Source organism: Equus quagga, chromosome 19 (genome assembly GCF_021613505.1).
Source record: "Equus quagga isolate Etosha38 chromosome 19, UCLA_HA_Equagga_1.0, whole genome shotgun sequence".
Taxonomy (NCBI): Eukaryota; Metazoa; Chordata; class Mammalia; order Perissodactyla; family Equidae; genus Equus; species Equus quagga.
The window spans coordinates 22,698,531-22,718,174 of record NC_060285.1 but is presented as its reverse complement, the minus strand read 5'-3'; the positions used below and the strand labels follow the sequence as shown (position 1 = coordinate 22,718,174).

Here is a 19,644-nt window from a genome sequence, read left to right as displayed (position 1 = left end):
TGTTAGCTCAGGGCTAATCTTCCTCAAAAAAAGCCCCCCCCCAAAACAAAAAAAGCCCCTCAAATCAATTAAAAAAGTAACTTGAGTCACTCTTGCTTTAACTGCCCTGCATACATACAAGATGCCGGTAATAATCGGAGCAAAGAAAAAAAAGACTCTTCTGCTTAAATATCATCAGATGTAACCTCTATAAAGTCAGGAGCTTTTTAATGTATCTCAGATCCCATCCCAAAGAGTAGAAATCACTACATGTTTAAAAAAAATCAGTACTGGTAGTGATTCCTATTAGTAGGAAAAGCTTCAGCAGTAAAGTATGTACGCTCTAGGGAAGAGCTGAGGACTGGAAACTCCCCCAGGGTTCAGTTATTTAGCAAGAACCTTGGGATGTTGTCAACATTGACAGGTAAGAAGGGAATGACATTGGGGGTTGGGGACAGGCTCTGGCAGCCCACTAGCAGCTATTTGACAGAGCTCACCCTGACACTGCTGACTTGCTGCCCATTTAGATATTCACAGACACCCCAGTAACAAACAGGCCACCTGAGCTCTGCAGTCACACAAAGCAGCAACAGGTGGAGGGAATAAGATGTTTGTCAGGAAGGTCCCCCCACACAAGAAGGGTCAGGCAGAGACCAGAGTAGATCTGGAGTCTACAGCTGGGGGTCAGCTTTCAGGAAAAGAGAATTGAACTCTGTAATCCAAGAAGTCATAGAGTCACATAAATGTGAAGTCTTGTGGATGAAAGACAGACAGGGGGGCTGGAGGAGAACGAGATATTAAGCCAAATATTCAAAAACTACCAGTGAGACAGGAATCAAGTTGAATTTATTCATTTGTACATTGATCAAATGTTTATTGAGTGTCTTCTCTGTGTTCCAAGTGCTCAGGATGCAGAGGTGAGCATTCTAGTGAGGGAAACAGGCCATTAACAAAAAGACAGATAAACGAGATTTCAAGGCTATCCAAGCAAACAAGCAAACCAACATTCCGGGTGCTGCGATGGAAACTGGTGGGGGAATGGGAAGACACTACTTTAGTTTGGGTGGTCAAAGAAGGCCTTGACCCCAGGAGCTGAGGTGATGCAGAAGGAGAAAGGTGAGGATGTGCATAAAGTGATCCAGGCAGAGGGAAAAGCAACCATAATGGCCCTGAGGGAGGAACACGTTTGGAGTTTGCAAAGAATCAGATGCTAATCAGTCTGGAATCAGAGCGAGGACATGTCAGGAAGAAGTGGAAAAGGAACTGGGTTTGATGATGAGCAAAAGGTTGGGCTTCTGGAAAGGTCAGGGTGCAGGTCTTTCTGTTCTGGTCTGAAAGGGACCGAGGGACCTCTGGGTAAGCTGGGTAAGCTGCTCAGGGCACATCCTGACACAGCCAGCCTGTTAGCTCTGACAGCAGCAATCCTATCCTCCCGGCTGCAATAATGTATCATCTTGGCTTTGCAGTCGCCTTGCTTTGAGGATTCCAATCACACAGGGCACGCACCTCCATTTCCTGGGGTGGTTTGATAGTTTTACTACATGCACAGTGATTTTAAAGCAAGAGACACATGAGGGACTGCAGCGGCATAAATCAGTGATGTCAATCCCTGACAACTACCATGACCGAAAAAGTCAGATTCCTGAAGCGACTTCATTTATACTGCCACATCCTGGCAGAATCTGAGGTCTCTCTTGGTATATGGACACATATCATCTTATATCTATGAAAATGAAAAAGAATGGGGTTTTTTTCCCTAAGAAAATGAAAATATTAACTCAAGACCTAAACTCTGTTTTATTCATTTGTGTGCTCCTCCCAGAATGCCTTGCTTATATTGTATTTCATTGATTTCAAGACCACAATTTCCCTTTATTTTACCATCTCTGAAACGGTAATGCATCTTACAGTCAATGGTGCATCACAATTGCTGTGGCATGACTGTTAACACCTGTGCACACGCACTTGGTCATTGCTGTTCGCATTGTCATCTCTTCAATTAAGTCTCTGGGCATTGCTGATACCACACATGCTAAGTATGATTAGCATTTAAACTGTGTTTAAAAAAGTTACACTATAATTTGGTATTAATATGAACAGTTACTTGATAGTTATAAATAGAGAAGAGAGAGGGTAATTGATACTTGTGAAGCAAACATCTTCACTGGAGAAGAGACTGTAATTACATATTTTCTTTAAAAGCAGCAACCACATGAATTATGGGACTGAAGAATGGAAGATATTCATAAATATATGAAGCCATATTATGCTTTGTTACTGCACTACATGTAAAAATTGCATATTACATGCCAAGGAACTCAACAAAGTAAGGAGAAGTTGGCAAAGCCTACTAAATGAAAGAAATGTCAAAGTTGTGTGATGCTGTTGAGATGGGTTTACATGTTGGACAGACTCACTATAAGGCACTGTGTCATAGTTTAATTTGCAGCATTTTGTTTTTCTTAGGGATGCATAATATAATGGTGTGTCATAGAATAGATGGCATTTTATATTCCATGAAATACAGTGTAACAGAGCAGATGTTTTTGTCTTGAGATGACTGGGGCTGTGCAAATACTAGATGCCACTTATCCCACTACATTCAAAAGGTCTCTGCAGCCCATTTACACATTACAAAGATCTGTCCACTTGCAAACTTATAACTCACCATGGTGCCTCATGCCTACGGTAGACTGAACAAAACATTCTTAGGACAACTTGATACCTTGGTTAGTGAGCTGAATTTAGTCAAAAGTGTCTAAATACTTAGACAAGTATGGAGCAAGGCAAACGACTGTGAAACAAATGGTCTTAATGAAAAATAAGATAACTTTGCTAAGATGATTATTTTAAATTCAATTTAAGAAGGTCACTGTGTTTTTAATGTCTGATTTTGAAAATTCAGGACTAAAGGCCCTGAGGTTTTTTTCCTTTAAGGTGCTCTCAGATCAGTGTGAAAAGGCAGACCGGGAGGAGAGACAGCTGGAAAGCTATGAAATAATTCACACCCCCGCTGTGGGCAGGTTGTCAATCACCGTGTGTGAAGCCCGTACAGAGTTTTTTAGTCCATAGTCATTCTTATTTCTACTCAAGGATAGTGTCTTAAAGATGTAGTCAAGTTCCTTGACAGATAGCAGGTAATAGGGGAGGGCATGCTGCCTGGTGTGTGGCGGTGGAGAAAGGGCACAGCTCTCTGCCCCAAACCCCAGGCCCAGTGTTTGTTATAATAGCAGGTTGTAAAGAGAAAAAGCTTCTGTGTGAAAGTGTAGGGTGCAGAGTGCGGAAAGGTTTTTGGCCACATGTCGGGTTTTTCTCAGGCATAGATCATAGCGACTGTGAGTAGCATTGTTTCAAATGCAAAGAAGAGCTGAAATGCTACATACTCCTATATATAATTACTTCTAGACATTTGTACTTGATTTCTCCTCCCAAGTTCACCACCCCCTCAATATCCCCAGTCTCAGGAATAGCTCAGGTCTAAAACCTTTGACTTATCCTCAATTCCCCTCATTTCTCTTACAATCAACAGCTAAGTCATCAGCTCTGTCTTCACTGTATATTCTGAGTCACCTTCTTCACCACAACCACTTCAGTACAAGGCACTGTCATCTCTGGCCTCGTCTACTGGGAAAGTCTCTCAGCTAGATTTTTATTCCCCTCCACCCCTGGGTCTTTTCTTTCCACAGCAGCCAAATTCAGTCCCTCTCCATGGTCCATACTATTTGGTCCTCGGCTACATCTTTGACATCATTTCCTCCCAGGATTTTCCCTTGCTCATGCTAGTATAGCCACGCTGACTTCCTCACTGTTCCTCAAACAGGCTAAGCAGGGTCCTGCCTCAGGGTATTTGCACTTGCTGTTCTCCCAGCCTGGAATGCTGATCTTTGTATGGCTTGTTCCCACATTTCATTCAGATTTCCTCCCAAATGACATCTCCTCAAAGAAGTTGTTTCTGACCACCTTCCTTAAGATTTTAGTCTTACCTTGCTTTATGTTTCTTCACAGTATGTCCCACTATCTGATATCTTATTATAGACTTATTTGTTACCTGCTTATTGCCCATCTTCCGCTCTAGAATAAGCTCTGTGAGAACAGAGGCTTTGTTGGTTTTGTTTTGTTCCCCACCATATTGCTAGAGCCTAGAAAAGTGCCTGGCATACAGTAGGGGTTAACAAATATTTTCATTCAACATAAATACCACATATGTTTCTTTATATGTCAGATCCCCATTTATACACTTTCTAGACACATTGAGGCCCTCACACATATTTATATAGTGTGGTCTGCCTTTCAGTGTAAGCCTCTTTACCCGACACGTCAGGCATCCCCAGCTGATGGCAGCACCCAGAGGTGCCACTGAGATGGGGTGCAGGTTAGACAGATGGTCCTGCTCCTAGGCCCTCCACTGTCAAGTGGGTGAAGTTTGTCTTTGACAACCTTGTCTCCCATGGCTCCTTCTGTATCTTTCTTTCCCCACTTTTCCCCTGGCAGCAATTCAGTCAGTGAATATTTTTAAGCACCTGCTTTGTGAAGGGCACTGAGGGTGGATATACAGCTGAGTCTTCTGAGGTCAGATCTTCAAGGAATTTGGTGTCTGGCAGGGGTGGGGGTGATAAGGATGAGCCTAGGTGAATATAAAGGCTGTTACATGGGTCAAGTGTCTTGGCCTAGAGCAGTAAGGAACAAGAACTTGAATTTGGCTCATCTAACTCTAAGTCTAGTCTCCTTTCCACTCTGCCATCAAAGCCTGCCTTCCCTCTGGTTCTTCTCTGGATTTCTAAATTTCCTCTAAATCTCCCTCCTCTCCTTCTCTGTATTCAAAGCACCAAATCCTGCACTTCTTGGTGAAGTTATATGTCAACTGATTATCTGATCACAGCAGTTCACAGGCAGTGAGAATGAGTAACAGATTCAGTTCTCTCTGGTGGCATTTGCATTGTAACTTGCTCTTCTCTGCTGCAGCCAGTCTCAAGGAGACATGTGTGTGGGAGATGACCTGTTAATCTATTTTTTGGGGGGTCTGTTGGGGAAAGGATACTACCTTGGGTCTGCTTCCTTACTTTGAACCTTTCTGCCTCATCCTGCTTCTCCAGGTTTCCAAAGACCAACTTTCTTTCTCCTTCTTTAATACAATTTCTGAAGGGAGGTCGGTGTTTCCTTTTTGGCATTTGAAAGGTGATAAAAGAAGCTAAAGGGGCTCTCTCTCTGTGTCTCTGTATGTATGTGCATGTGTATGCAGTGGTGTACGGGATCATTTATAGCAGTATTCATCACCGCTATACCTGTGTTGTACCTTGTACCTTGTACACAGGTACCTTGAACCTGTGTTCATCTAGAGCAATGTGTGTTATCTAGTGGCCACCAGGAAGAAGAAATGGAGCTACCTCAGGCAGCCATCGTGCCTAACACTGTTGGAAAATTTCTCTGTAAGGCTGAGAACATGAGGGAAAAGATTGTAGGTGTTCATTCTGTCGTTAGATGTTTCTGTTTCAAGACCAGCCTAGTTCAACTCCTTGCAGGGTACAAGACACTTGTGAATGTAAAATAGCAAGGACTGGTGGCTTTTGTCTTCAAAACTCAATCATTGCTTTTCAAATACTACTTCATCTGTGTTGTAGTCAGCTTGAGCTGTTATAACAAATTATAATAAACTGGGCGGCTTAAACAACAGAAATTTATTTCTCACACTTCCGGAGACTGGGAAGCTGAGACGGGGGTGCCAGCACGGTTGGTTCTGGTGAGGGCCCTCTTCCCGGATGCAGACAGCCAACTTCTTGCTGCGTCCTCACGTGGTGGAAAGGAAGAGCGCTAGCTCTTTGGCTTCTTCTAAGGGCCCTAATTCCATTCATGAGGGCTCCACACTTATGACTTAATTACCTCCCAAAGGCTCTACCTCCAAATACCATCACATTGGGATTAGGGTTTTAGGGTTTCAACATATAGATTTTGGGAGGACATAAACATTCAGTCCATTGCAGTCTGTAAAATGGGAATGGCCACTGTGCACATCTCATAGGATTAAGGTGAGGTGAAACATGTCAATTTATATTCAGCACTCAGAACATTGATTCACATATAAGCATCCTTAGGTCAATCAGCAAATATTTATTTGCTGCCTATAGTGTGCAAGGCATTATTCTAGGGGTTAGGGATACAGTAGTGAACAAAAGACACCTACACCCTGATGGAGCTCACAATTGTTAACAAGCATGATAACAAAGGCAGAGGCAGTATGCAAATCCTGGCAGTCTAGCACCAGAGCCCACAGTATCCTTCATGGCTCCATGGTGCCTCTTCTTCACTGAGAGAGAGAATGCACATAATAAACTTGTGGTCTTGGGTGAACTGAGAGCCTGGGCCTGAGGAATAAAGCCATAGACATGTATTTGGCAGTCATCTACTTGAAGGTGTCAGTTGGAGTCTTTCCATAGGTGATACTGTCCAGGAGAATAGCACTGATGTCAGGAGATCTGGGGACAAAATCTTGAGCAAGACTGACATTTAATGAAGGGGAAGATAGAGGAGGAGGTATGAAAACTCCTGTCACGGTTATTATTACTATTATTCCCTGTGCTTGTCTAGAGGAGTCAGCTAACCTAAGGAACAACATTCAATTAAAAAAGTATTTGTTGTATACCCACCCTGAGCAGAGTTGGTGTGCAACAAATATTTGAGCAAGGCTTGAAAATGGTTCTCCATTAGACAAATACTTTAGTGTTTAATTTTCTAAAATAATTTAGTTTGATGGTCAATTAATTCAACAGTTTTTCAGCTTTTTATAGATCTAGCAAATATATTATCTTATAGTGTGTTTATCATCTAAGTTATTATCCTCTTTTTGTTAAATGTTGGTTGGGGGTTCCTGTCCACAAATTTTCCATACATTTAAGGCCTCCAGTACAGTACCCTCTCTACGTCTTTTTTTTTTTTTTTTTTGGTATGTGCCCCCATACTTTAGCACCACTAGTCATTTTAGATTTTCTGGATGGTCTTGATTTTACGTATTCTGATTGGAGACTTAGAAAAAATGATAAGACCATCTGTGACTCTAAAATTCTCTCTTCTTTTCTCTAATCAAAACTTCTCTTTTGTGGTGAATTGATTGCACTAATGGCCTCAATTTTTCATCCTGACCTGCATCCAAGCCATTTACTATATGAATTTTCAGCTTCTTCTCTCAAGAGGTGAAATATATTCTCCCCTCTCAACTTGATTCTGAGTTGATTATGTAGCTTCCTTTCAATCGTTAGCAGATATGATGCAGGCAGAGTAAGCGCTTGCACATTTTCGTTTCTCTCTCTCTGTCTTTGCCATTGAACATGCCTGGGAGAGCATGTTAGAGGATGGGGCACATGGACTGGAACCACGTTACCCCAGTTGTCTCATCTCAGATCAGTTGACTCTCATACCCCAGCAGACCAAAGCCAACTGCCCAATGGGAAGGAGCCAGCTGAGATCAGAAGAAATTTCCAGCCAAGCCCAGCTAAATTAGTCACCCGCAGACTCATGAGCTAAACGAATGCTTATTGCTTTAAGCTACTGCATTTTCAGACAGTTTGTTGCATAACATTGCTGTGCCAATGGATAACTGATAATGCTTCCCATAAATCTTAGGATCTTGGAAGCTACCCATTCATTAAACAAAAATCGAGTGCCTTCTATTTGCAAAGCATTGTGTAAAATGCTTTATTAGATTATTTTATTTAATCCTGACAACAATATTATCTAGAAGATTATCCAAATTTTAGAGGAAGGGAAATTAAAATTTAGAGAATGTTAAGTGACTTGCCCAAGGTAGTAAAATGGTAAGAAATAGAGGTGGAGTCTAACCCTGGAAGACTGCTTTTAGAGCCCCTGTGCTTTCACTGTCGGTGCTCGCAGTTTACTCCTCTGGTCTCCCCTGCCCACCTCCACCTCTGAATCAGGAAAACACCCTGCGTTCCAACCCAGGATGCACAGACCATTTTTATACTTAGTTTCCCTTCATACCACTCCTCCTACAGCCAGTGTAAATGGCCATCTTCCTCATTAGTCTGGAAGTTCTTTTGAGGGTAAGGACTGTAAGATACTTATCATATCATTTCCCACAGCTACTAAGAAATACAATTTTTAAAAAGACAATGATCTTACTCAAGTTTTAGGAAATCTAATTTCAAAAAAGCAACTTATACCAAACTAAGAAAGACTCTACTAGAGAATACACACACACACACATTTTAAAGGGGGCTGTTATCCCACATTAATCTAATTTGTGGAAAGCACAGTAGAGGGTTTTTCCTATTTTGTTAAACAGTTTTAGGTGTGTGGTGTTTGACTGATGTCTACAAAAATAAAACTCTCCTGGCTCATGTTTTATTTTGTTAATATTAGAAACAGGGATTGATATAAAACTGGCACTGAATAATTTCTGTTTTGCAGTTAGTTTCTTCATTTAAGAAATTGTTTTATGATTTAGTCACTTGCCCTGTACTTTAGGTATGCTGCCACCAGGTGGCAGCAGGGTGCCAGACATAAGGTCTGAACGCTAAGGAATTTACATGCTCTCTGAGGTTCAAGGTAACAGCTCTTTGCTTGAGTTCAAAAATAACTTGAGCCTACAGATATCCAATTTAACAGGCTTTCTGCTTTAGTAAAACAGCTAAACTTAAATGCTAAATCAACCTTAAATATCTTTAAAGCAGAAATAAATCCTAAACTATAAAATCACCTACCTAATCTCTTTCCTCCCCCGCTTTGAATTATTTTCATAATGGGTAGATTCTAACACTAATCTTACATACTTACTTTGGTGATAATGTTAACCTTTATGATTTACTCTGAGTCTTTACTTATTGTCACTCTCTTCCATGGCAGCTCGAATGTCAGGCTTCAAAATTCTTAATAGTTTTCCTCTAACAAAAAGACCTCTTCGGCTTCCCTTTCATCTGCGAAAGTAGAAGTTATCTTCTCAGTCTGATCTCAGATCTTCTCCCAAGGAAGACGCAAAGCATTTCTCCATCACGATAGTATGACAAGTGTTGTGTTTGCACTTTTTGGAGGACCTTTTCCTTTTTTATTTTCTACACTACAGAAAAATTCTTTAGAATATTTCCCCTCTCAAAGCTCCTAGAAGCACAGAGCCAGTTTACTGCATTTACCTATTTAACTGCAACACAAATGAATCTCCTTAGCAACAGGCTGTGCACTAAATATCTCCAGAAAAGAGTTCTTGAAGAAAAAAGTCCTCATACTATATTAGGAATCTGAACAAAATTCAGAGTAAAAACTCAACTGACTTCATTATAATTAATGATACTACATATTTAAAAGTAGTAGTTTTAATGTAAAAGAAATATTGAGCTACCTCAAAAAGCAGACAGAAGTTCCCACTCTTATGGATCATCAAGCCAAAACCTTGGCATAGATTCTCGAAGGGTTTGGGATTATGGATGATAAATTGAGAATGAGTACATCCCTAACTTCTGAGCCACTACCCTGCTCTGCCCTCAGGCCTTTCGCTTCAAGAATAAAGAGAACTGGATGGCTGAGAGGCAAGGGCCAATGTTCTGCAGCTGGGGAAAAAAGACATTAGCAATTCCGTACCTGAGCATAGTCAAAAAAAAAAAAAAAAAAAAGAAAGAGGAGGGGAAGGGAAAGACCCTCTGCAGCTTTATCGTAAATGTTGCTACACATTCACCCACAACAGGAGTGGAAAGATTTTGAGCAGGACTAAGCAGTGAGGGTTTGGACAGAGCTGGTAGGGCATGATGATACCTGTTGGGCCAGGTGGGAGGCTGAGAGCCAGGGCAGGAGACAGGGGTTGGAGCTGGGAACAGGGCAAGAGAGAGGCTGAGCAGGATTCCTAGAGGCCAGAGTCTGCATATTACACAGGGCTATCGGTGTTCTCAAGGGAGAGTCCCAAGAGTGAGAAGCAAATGGCAACTAAGCTGTGAAAGCACGCTCCAAGGGAGCTAACCAGCTCCCAGCCTAACTCTGGGAGAGGGATCTGGGGAAGAGAGAAAGAAAACATAGAGACAAAGAAAAACAAAATACGGAGAGATGAGAAAGGGATGGATAATAAAAAGCTCTCACGTGATTTTGGTCTCACAGGAAACCTATGAGGCCAGGAAGGCAGGTATTATTATCCTCTACTTACAAATGATAAACTGAAGCCCAGAGTCAGTAAGTGACTTTTTAAGGTCATATACTGAGTGGCAGGTGTAGGAATCAAAGTCAAGTGACCTGATTCCAAGATAAAGAAGAAAGAAGAGAGGGAGCATTTGAAACACTGACATACCATATGTCATACCCTTTACTTTATAAACAGTAAGTAAATTTTTCACATAACCAAGGCGTAGCCTTTTAAGGGTTAAAATGAACCAATTTTATCCACTATTGAAAAGCACTTCTGAAATGTATTATATTTGCCCTTGCCTTCCTTTGAATACTGACTATAATTTACCTTCTTCCAGATATGTGGGGTCACAATGGTGAAAATTGACTCCATATTTAATGATCATCCAATTCAGGGATACCCTCAGGTTCTGAGGAGGCATACAGGTTTTATTACTGTCATGTCTAATATATTCATGGCTAGAAATAGCTGTATAGCAGAACCGGCTGACTCAGCTTCCTCTTCCGTCACAGTCAGCTCTTCCTTCTTAAGTGTCTCGGCTTCTGGCTCCTGCCTACTGCTTCTGATCATGTCATTTCCCTGATTAAAATCCTTTTAATGGCTCCCCACTGATTATAGCAGTGGTTTTCAACTCAGGCTGCACATTAAAATCACCTGGGGAGCTTTCAGAAAATTCCTGATGCCAAGATGCTACCACCAAAGATTTTGATTCAGTTGTTTAGGTGTGGGGCCCTACCCTACAGGGATTAACATAAATAGATGGACTTGGGCTTCTGGCCAAGAAGGAGTAATAGGGATTGGATTTACTCCTCTGCCCATACCTAAAACAACGGAAAATGTAGAAAAAATATGTGAAACATTGGTTTTCAAGACATTGGATGTGAGGCAATGAAGGACACTGATCCCTGAGAAATGAGAAACAAACAGAGTCCTATAATTGCCCTAGTTTATGACCTTGAGAGAATTCCCAGGCCACAGTGCAGGGAGGGAGAACCTAGAAGGAGCCTGGAAGACTCTTTGAACTGAGAAGATGGAGCTGAGAGTCCAAGGGGACCGAAGTGGCTAGAGTTTTCTGGGCCAAGTACCAGAGAGAAGAGAGTACTGATCAACACACGCATATGAGGATACTGAGGCCAGATAAAAAATCACCTGAAAAGATTAGTGACAACAGTGCTTAGAACTCAAACAGGGTTGATAATAGGCTGTGCTATTCAGACTAGAACGCCATGAAATTCACAGGGCACTATTAGCGTGCTCAGGAGCATCTCGCGTTGGTAGTGTGGAAGTATTAGCCATAGAGCAAATGATGCTCTGGTCTCACCTAACAAATCTTAAAAGCAAGACCTGAGGGGCTGGCCCGGTGGCGCAGTGGTTAAGTGCGCACGTTGTGCTTCAGCGGCCCGGGCTTCACCGGTTTGGATCCTGGTGTGGACATGGCACCGCTCAGAAGGTCATGCTGTGGCAGGCATCCCACATATAAAGTAGAGGAAGACGGGCACGGATGTTAGCTCAGGGCCAGTCTTCCTCAGCAAAAAGAGGAGGATTGGCGGCAGATGTTAGCTCAGGGCTAATCGTCCTAAGAAAAAAAAAAAAAAAAAAAAAAAGCAAGACCTGAAAGGATAAAAGTGCATCCAAGGAGCTTCTCTGTGTCTCAGAACAATATTTATAGGAATATAAAATATCCAGCACCCAACAAGGTAAAATTCGTAATGTCTGGTATAGGATAAAAATTATCAGGCATGTCAAGAACAATGATGAGAAAAAGCAATCAATCCAAATGGACCCAAAACTGACACAGATGTTAGAATTAGAAGATAAGGGCATTACAACGGTTATTATAACTGCATTCCATATGTCCAACAAATTAGAGGAAAGATTAAGCATGTTAAATAGAGTTGTGGACAATATAAAAAAGACTCAAGTTTAACCTCTGGAGATGGAAACTATAATCTTTGAGACGAAAAATACGTGGATGGTAATAATGGCAGATTAGATATTACAAGCAGAAAAGATTAGTAAACTTGAACACACAGCAAGAGAAACTATTTAAATGAGTCACAGAGAGAAAAAATATTGAAAAAAATGGATAGAGCATTGGTGAGCTGTGGCCCAACTTCAAATGGCCTAATATACATGTGATTGGAGTTTCCTAAGAGAAGAGAGAAAAGGAGGGGGCAAAAGACAATATTTTAAGAAATGATGACCATGGTGCAGCTGATATGGAAAACAGTACGGAGGATTCTCAAAAAATTAAAAATAGAATTACCATATGATCCAGCAATCCCACTTCTAGGCATATATCCAAAAGAATTAAAAACAGGATCTTGAAGAGATACTTGCAAACCCATGCTCATTGCAGCATTATGCAGAGTAGACAAGAGGTAGAAGCAAACTAAATGTCCATCAACAGATAAATGGATAAAGGAAATGTGGTATATACACACAATGGGATATTATTCAGCTTTAAAAAGGAGGACATCCTGTAATGTGCTACAACGTGGATGAACTTTGAGGATATTATGCTAAGTGAAATAAGCCAGTCACAAAAAGACAAATACTGCATGATTCCACTCATTTGAGGTTTCTAAAGTAGTCAAACTCTTAGATACAGAAAGTATGATGGTGTTTTCAAGGGGCTATGGAGAGGGGAAAAGGGGAGTTGTTCAGTGGATAAAAAGTTTAAGTTTTGCAAGATGATAAAGTTCTAGAGATCTAGCTGCACAACAATGTGCATATAGTTAATACTACTGTACCGTACACTTAAAAATGGTTAAGATGGTAAATTTTCTGTGTTTTGACCACAAAAAAAAATGACTGTGGTAATGGTTGTATAACTCTGTGACTATACTAAAAATGATTGAGTTGTACACTATAAATGAGTGAACTGTCTGACATGCGAATTATATCTGAATAAAGCTGTAAAAACAAGTTGAGGATATTATACAGCAGTGAGAGAGAATGAACAATCCTACAACTGCATGCAATATAATGTAAATGAAAGAAGCTACATGCAGGAAAATACTGTACAAAAGCAAGCAAACTGAACTCTCCCATGAGAAGTAAGGATGGTAGTTGCTTTGGGAGGCCTGGGAAGACTAGTGGCTGGAAGGGGCCACAAGGGGCCTTTTGGGTACCAGTAATTTTCTGTTTCTTGTCCTGGGTGCTAGGTGCATGTGTGTACTCTTTTTGTGAAAATTTATTAAGCTCTATGCTTATGATATATATGGACTTTTGTATGCATGTTATACTTCTATAAAAAACGTTTTGAAAAGTTGAAAGAAAAGAAAGAAAGAAATTACTTCATGGAAAAAAAGAAATAATGACCAAAAATTTTCTGCATTTGATAAAAACTGTAGACCTCATATCTAAGAAGCTCAAGAAACTTCACATGTAAGAAACATGAAGGAAATGCCATCAGGTACATTATAGTCAAATTGCTCAAAAACAGTGATAAAGAGAATGCCTTAAGTGCAGCTATGGGGAAAAAAGACATGGTGTGTACAGAGGAACAACAAGAAGAAACGAAAAACAAGAAAAGAGAGATAAAGGCAGATTTCTTGTCAGAAATAATGCAGAAGAGAGGATGTTGTATCAACATCTTTAAAGTACTGATACCCTAGAATTCTATTCCCAGCAAAACTATCTTTCAAAAATGCTTTCAAAAATGAGGGCAAAATGGTGTTTCTACCAGCAGGCCCACATTATAAAAAAGGTAAGGGAAGACCTTCAAGTAGAAGAAAATGACAGCAGATGGAAATATGGCTATATGCAAAGGAATGAAGAACAGGATGGCTTCATGGATGTGTGACCCGTGTGGTTGCATAAGGTCCTACACTTTAAAGGGCGCTGGGCTTGCTTTAATGTTTTGCTATCATTGTCTTAAAATTTTAAATAAGGTTCGAACAAGGGGCCCTATACTTTTGTTTTGCACTGGACTCTCAAATTATGAATAATTAATAATGGTCCTGATGAAGAATACTCTGTAGCCCATTGTGGGGGCAAGGTGGAGAAGGCTGGAATGCTAGGCTTGGCTTAGATCTGGGTCATATGCTCGGGCATGAAATAGGAAAGGGGTGGAGGTGGCTTCTTCAGAGGAAATTTAGAGTGCTTTAATTTAATTTAACTTAATTATTTTTTTTTCTAACTCATTTTATTTATTTATTTATTTTTTGAGGAACATTAGCCCTGAGCTAACATCTGCCACCAATCCTCCTCTTTTTGCTGAGGAAGACTGGCCCTGAGCTAACATCCGTACCCATCTTCCTCTACTTTATATGTGAGACGCCTGCCACAGCATGGCTTGACAAGTGGTATGTAGGTCCACACCCAGGATCCGAATCGGTGAACCCCAGGCCGCCGAATCAGAATTTTTGAACTTAATGACTGTGCCACCTGGCTGGCCCTGGAGTGCTTTAATTTTAATTAGGAGATGAATGAATGAAACCTGGGTGGGGGAAAAAAATGGCCACTACAATAACGTTTTTTTGAAGGTAGAAATTTCTAGATAATCAGAACATGATTTTCCTTTTTGCACAGAGATGGATCATAAATGGCTAAAATCAGAAAGTTTCAGTTCTCCATGAAGTTCATTTGTTGCTGGGTGCTCAAGACTGTGTCTTCAGTCCAAAATGCCTTGTTTACTTTCACTGTGTGTGTGTCTGTGTGCTTTACTAATTTGATATCAACACTTTAATAATGCCTATTCCAAAATTTGGGCCAAGTGAGGGGAGCTTCAAGAGACTCCCTAGAAGTGCTTGCAGTTTAGATGCAGTGAGTAGGGGTGGGGGAGTCCAGGGGCTTTACCTGATGCCAGCCTGAAGATGTCTGAAGCTCAGAGGCTGTATCGAGCTGTCCTGAAGGCTTATGAAGAGCTATACTGTATATGGATATAAACGAAATGCTTAAACCCACAGATAATTTATGAAGTTTGCTCTACACTTGAATACTCATATCTAGTTATTTAGTTAAAGTCTTCAGCTTTGATTAAAGTTGTTAATATTTGAAGTGTTGACTGATATAGCCTTCCTGGTGTGGTAATATGAATATTTCTCTCATTTATTAATGTCCTATAGTGAAGGCATAACCTTTTACTTAAAATAATTGGTTTGGAGATGGAATTATAACATTCATCCTCTCTATTCCTCCCCTGCAATTTGTGAATTTTACTGATTATTCTTCTTGGTTGGGAGTATGTTACCATTTGCCTTTATCCAATATGTACACACACACACACACACACACTCACACTCATACACAATGCAAAAAAGACTTCTAAGGAATAAATTTAATTGCAATTATAACAATGAGAGTAGAGTAGATAGGAGTGTGAGTTTATAATGCTGACAATGAAATAAAAACATCAAAGCCAGGAATGAGTTAAATTTGATACTGATAGGACTAACCTGCAGCATAAATTCACACTGTTAAAGATTTAAAACAAAATTAGAATGTTTCCTTTTAAAATTTCTCAGTACACCTCTAAGTGATTAGATATTCACAGAATTTCCTCATAAAATTAGAAATTAAATCAACAATATTGCAGAAGAAAAAATAAAAAGAAATCTGACAGTCCTAAACAAAAGAATAATATAAGTATAGTTTCAATCTTAATTAGGCAAGAAGCAAATGATCTAATCAATTTACTGTTAGAAAAATAAGTCCCATTGATTTTCATGCGACACATACGGGTATTGCTACCTTAGTTATTTTATTTGTTTCTACCCAAAGGTATTTAAAACACAACCAACCACTGTAGTTAGATTTTTAAAGCTATTCTTGTACTATGAGCAGAGATTTAAGAATGCACTGAAGCCTGAATTTTATTTTGTTCATTCAATAGGTACTTTTATTATTATCAACACTGTAGGATATCATAAGCCTTGGCTAGATTTATTTCCTTGGTAATTAATGGTAAAGTCAATGGGAAGAAATTAATATGTTCTACACTGAGATTCAAAAATTAATAAATTGGACAGGGTTCATATTTATTTGGTCTTACCAAAATCTTCTTGGTAGGTACACAGTAGTAAATACAGTAAAGTAGCATTGTTTTCATAATTGCAAAACTTTTTTGTCTAGAAAATGGATAATTGCATGGAGATTTCATAATTATCCATTAGATATTTCATGCAGAAAATACACAGCCCTTTTATCTAACATTTCTCCCATGCAGGACTGTTGAGGTTGTCAACAGCAGTAGGAACTGTTGTACAAACTTGATAATACCAAATGCAAGGCCTGAGTAACCTTCTGAGTTAAAAACGTTTATGTACGTATGCACTATTAATTAGTCTTTAATTCTCTTAACCAGCCTTTGGAGGGGACTATAATTCAAGGGAGAGGTGTATCCAGTTAGCTTCTGCAGAGGGAACAATTTGCCTGACAATCTCTCCCAAGATATTCACATCTTAACACTAAACATCAATGCAAAAGTGAAAGTAGTATTAATGATGTTATTAATGACAGTGGCAGACACAGAGGCAAAATAGAGCTATTGATAAAACATCAGCATCTGAATATGAAGCACAGATTAGGAAATAAAGGGAACAATTATTGGCTTATGCTTCATTCTGTAAGTCTAGACACACATGGGCCTGTAAAATTGGCAATAGCTGATGTCTTAAGAGTTCCCCTTTGCTTGATTTCCACTGCTGACAACACTGATATTAAGATATGAGGTTTTCACTACTCTTCCTCACCCCTACACTTTGGGTAGCTTTGTGACCAAAACCCTTACTAGGTTATTCAAGTAATCTTGTTTTTCAAAGGCAATAATACACTCCAAAAAGAAAAAGCTCTTTGGGGACTTTCTGAAAGATTATAATTTCACATGTATCTGTACTTTGAAGTCACAACTTTGTATAGTTTTCATTTCCTCATGAAAATTCTTTGAATAAACTCATTATACTCACTGAGAATGTATTACTACTTATCTAGTAGCAGATGTAATTCCAGGTGAAATTGGAGGCTTAATCAATACTATTTAGGATGCTGAAGTTATTTGTAACCATATCAGCAGTCAGCCTCCTCACCCTCTGTTCTCCTCCCCTCCACCAGCAGACCTCTGTATGGAAGACAGCCTACACTCTCTCTTCACTTTATGTAAAACAGCAGTTATTGGAGCCATTTGGTTTCCTTAAAACTAGCCGCTCGTTACAAAGATTCAGGATGTGAATTTCCCTAGAAAGCTTTGCTCTAAATCAAGGTGACTTGACTTTCCCTTCCGGCTAGAAAACAGTAAATTATGTGGACTCAATATAGAATTAGTAGGCCTATAGATTATATATGAGGTGATCTTATATTTGGGTACCCTCCCTCATTAGTTAGGATAAATAAAAACTTAAATTTGAGACCAGTCAAATGTTTTGTAAGCCAGAAGGCACACATTGTGCCTTTCTCTCATTTTAAAACCCAGCAACTCTAAACCATCAAATGAACTTCTCTTGTAGCAGCTCTAGTGGGCATAAAAATTTTGTTGTCTGATTTCCAAGTCTAAAGGTAAAGATCAGTTTTTGTCTACAATAAATAAATGTGCGGAGTTAAATGACCTGCAAAGCCTCCTCATGCAGAGTATGAACTTGCTCGTAAAGACGTCACAAGGCACTTTAAATCCTCAGTTTACTTTAAGGAAAATATACCAGGTTGGTGTTACATATAGATGTTGTACTCCAGGCCAGAGGAATTTGGCCTCAGGGTCTAAAACACAGTGACTATGTTTTCCAATTCTGATGCAATGCTCGTGACAGGCACTTCTCTCCAGATTGAAGTCAGAGTGTATGATAACAAATGTAGGTAAAGGAAAAATGCTTAAAGAGTCAGCATGAGTGGAAAAGGCTATCCTTCTGTCCCAGCTAAAGGCTGGATGGCCCTGTGGGTGGGGGTGGTTCAGTCCCTGAGCCCCAGCAGTAAAGCTGAGGCCTTCTGGCATCACCGTCCCTGCAGTCACTGCAGCCATCCACAAGGTCCAGCCACAGTGACTGAACAGGGATCTCTTGGCTGCTGGTACCTGCAGCACTGGGGAAAGGGTGGGTCCAAGCCCACACCTTAACCACCAGCCCCAGCATTTGGATTTTGAGACATATAGTTCTGCTTCTATGAAAACATTTTATAATGGAGTTCGATTGGAATCCGTTCTTTTCAATGAGGGATTACTGCTAATGCCAGTTAGGTGAGTGACTCATGTGCTACCCATCAAGTTTGTTCTTCAGTGGGGAGCAATATTATTTAGAAGACGTTACATAGAGATATTTGTCAAGTTATATCATTGACCAGAATGCAACTTAATTGGAAGCATGTTTGTTTATCTGTGGAAAGAACACCTTTAGCAAATGGCTAAGAGTAGCCATAAGATGAGTGTCGAGTCCTCAGTGGAGAACTGAAATCTCCGATGCGACCGAAAAGCAATACAGTTCCAAGTAGTTCCATTGCCACACAGACCAAGAACAAAATTAATCAGAGGCTGTTAGTCAGACAGTGAGTTTCTTCTGAAATAGTGATAGCTTTTGTGAGGGGATAGGACAGAAAGCTAAGAGTAGCTGATGGCAAATTAGAAGAAGGAGCCAAGAATTTGTCCGTTTAAAGTGATTTTTAAAGAAAAGTTTTTATGAGATGTTCCATAAAATATATTATTTTTAAGACAGAATTTTAAAAGCAAAGAATAATTACTACTAATAAGCATCATTTAAAATAATTAATGACATGTAATATGTAGAGACGGGACTTTTGGAGACAAAATTCCATAAGGAATAGGACAGAGCACTGTTGAACCAGCAGAAATCTATTTGCTTTATCTTTCAGTTTATGAATACTTTTTTCCCAGTTATTAGAATATAAAACTTAAATCTAAGAAACTGTCTAAAAGATTAAATGATTTCTTACTCACTTTTGAAAAGAAATGTTCATGATACCAAATATAATATGAAGGCATGATCAGTAAACACTGTCTTTTCATCTCTTTCATTCCTTTATGCCATTAGAAATAAAATAGTAGTAAAAGTGAAATTAGAAAATTATCAGCAACAAAACGATTTATGCAGATTTAGTTGATCTCTTTGGGCTTGAATACATGGCAAAATATGTTGGCCAGTTTTTATAGAAAATCTATGCCAAGTATATGAATAAAACAGAGACAATTTAAGATTAGATATAAACTCTGGAAAAGAACATTTTTATATTACAGCAGCCTATTTAATAAGAACAAAAACAGTCTCTTCAAGTATGGGGTTTGTATATGCAGTTAAGGAATGGAGACAGGAAACATAATAGAGATAGAATACTAAAAAAGATAACTTTAATCTTTAACAATGAATAGAAGCAAAGATCAGAATAAGACTCTGTTATCACGCTCATATCCTAAATTGACAGAATTTCCTAAAATGGAAAACCCAAAAATGTTTGGAAGATTTTCTTAGACAATGCAAAACACCCTGAGAGTCCTCTTAGTTCTCCACGTCAAAACTTCAAAAGACAGTGACTGTGGGGTTGACTAGGAACCAAGAGAGATATATATTTAAAACAGAAGGCATATCTGCAAATCCTTGCATATCCAAGCA

General features: G+C 39.5%; 1 protein-coding gene across 1 annotated transcript in view; it reads right to left on the bottom strand.

Annotated features, from left to right (window-relative positions):
- The window catches only part of ANKS1B (ankyrin repeat and sterile alpha motif domain containing 1B), a 1,013,016-nt gene that overhangs the window by 251,430 nt on the left and 741,942 nt on the right, over nucleotides 1–19,644 (bottom strand). The gene's annotated exons all lie outside the window — the stretch shown is intronic.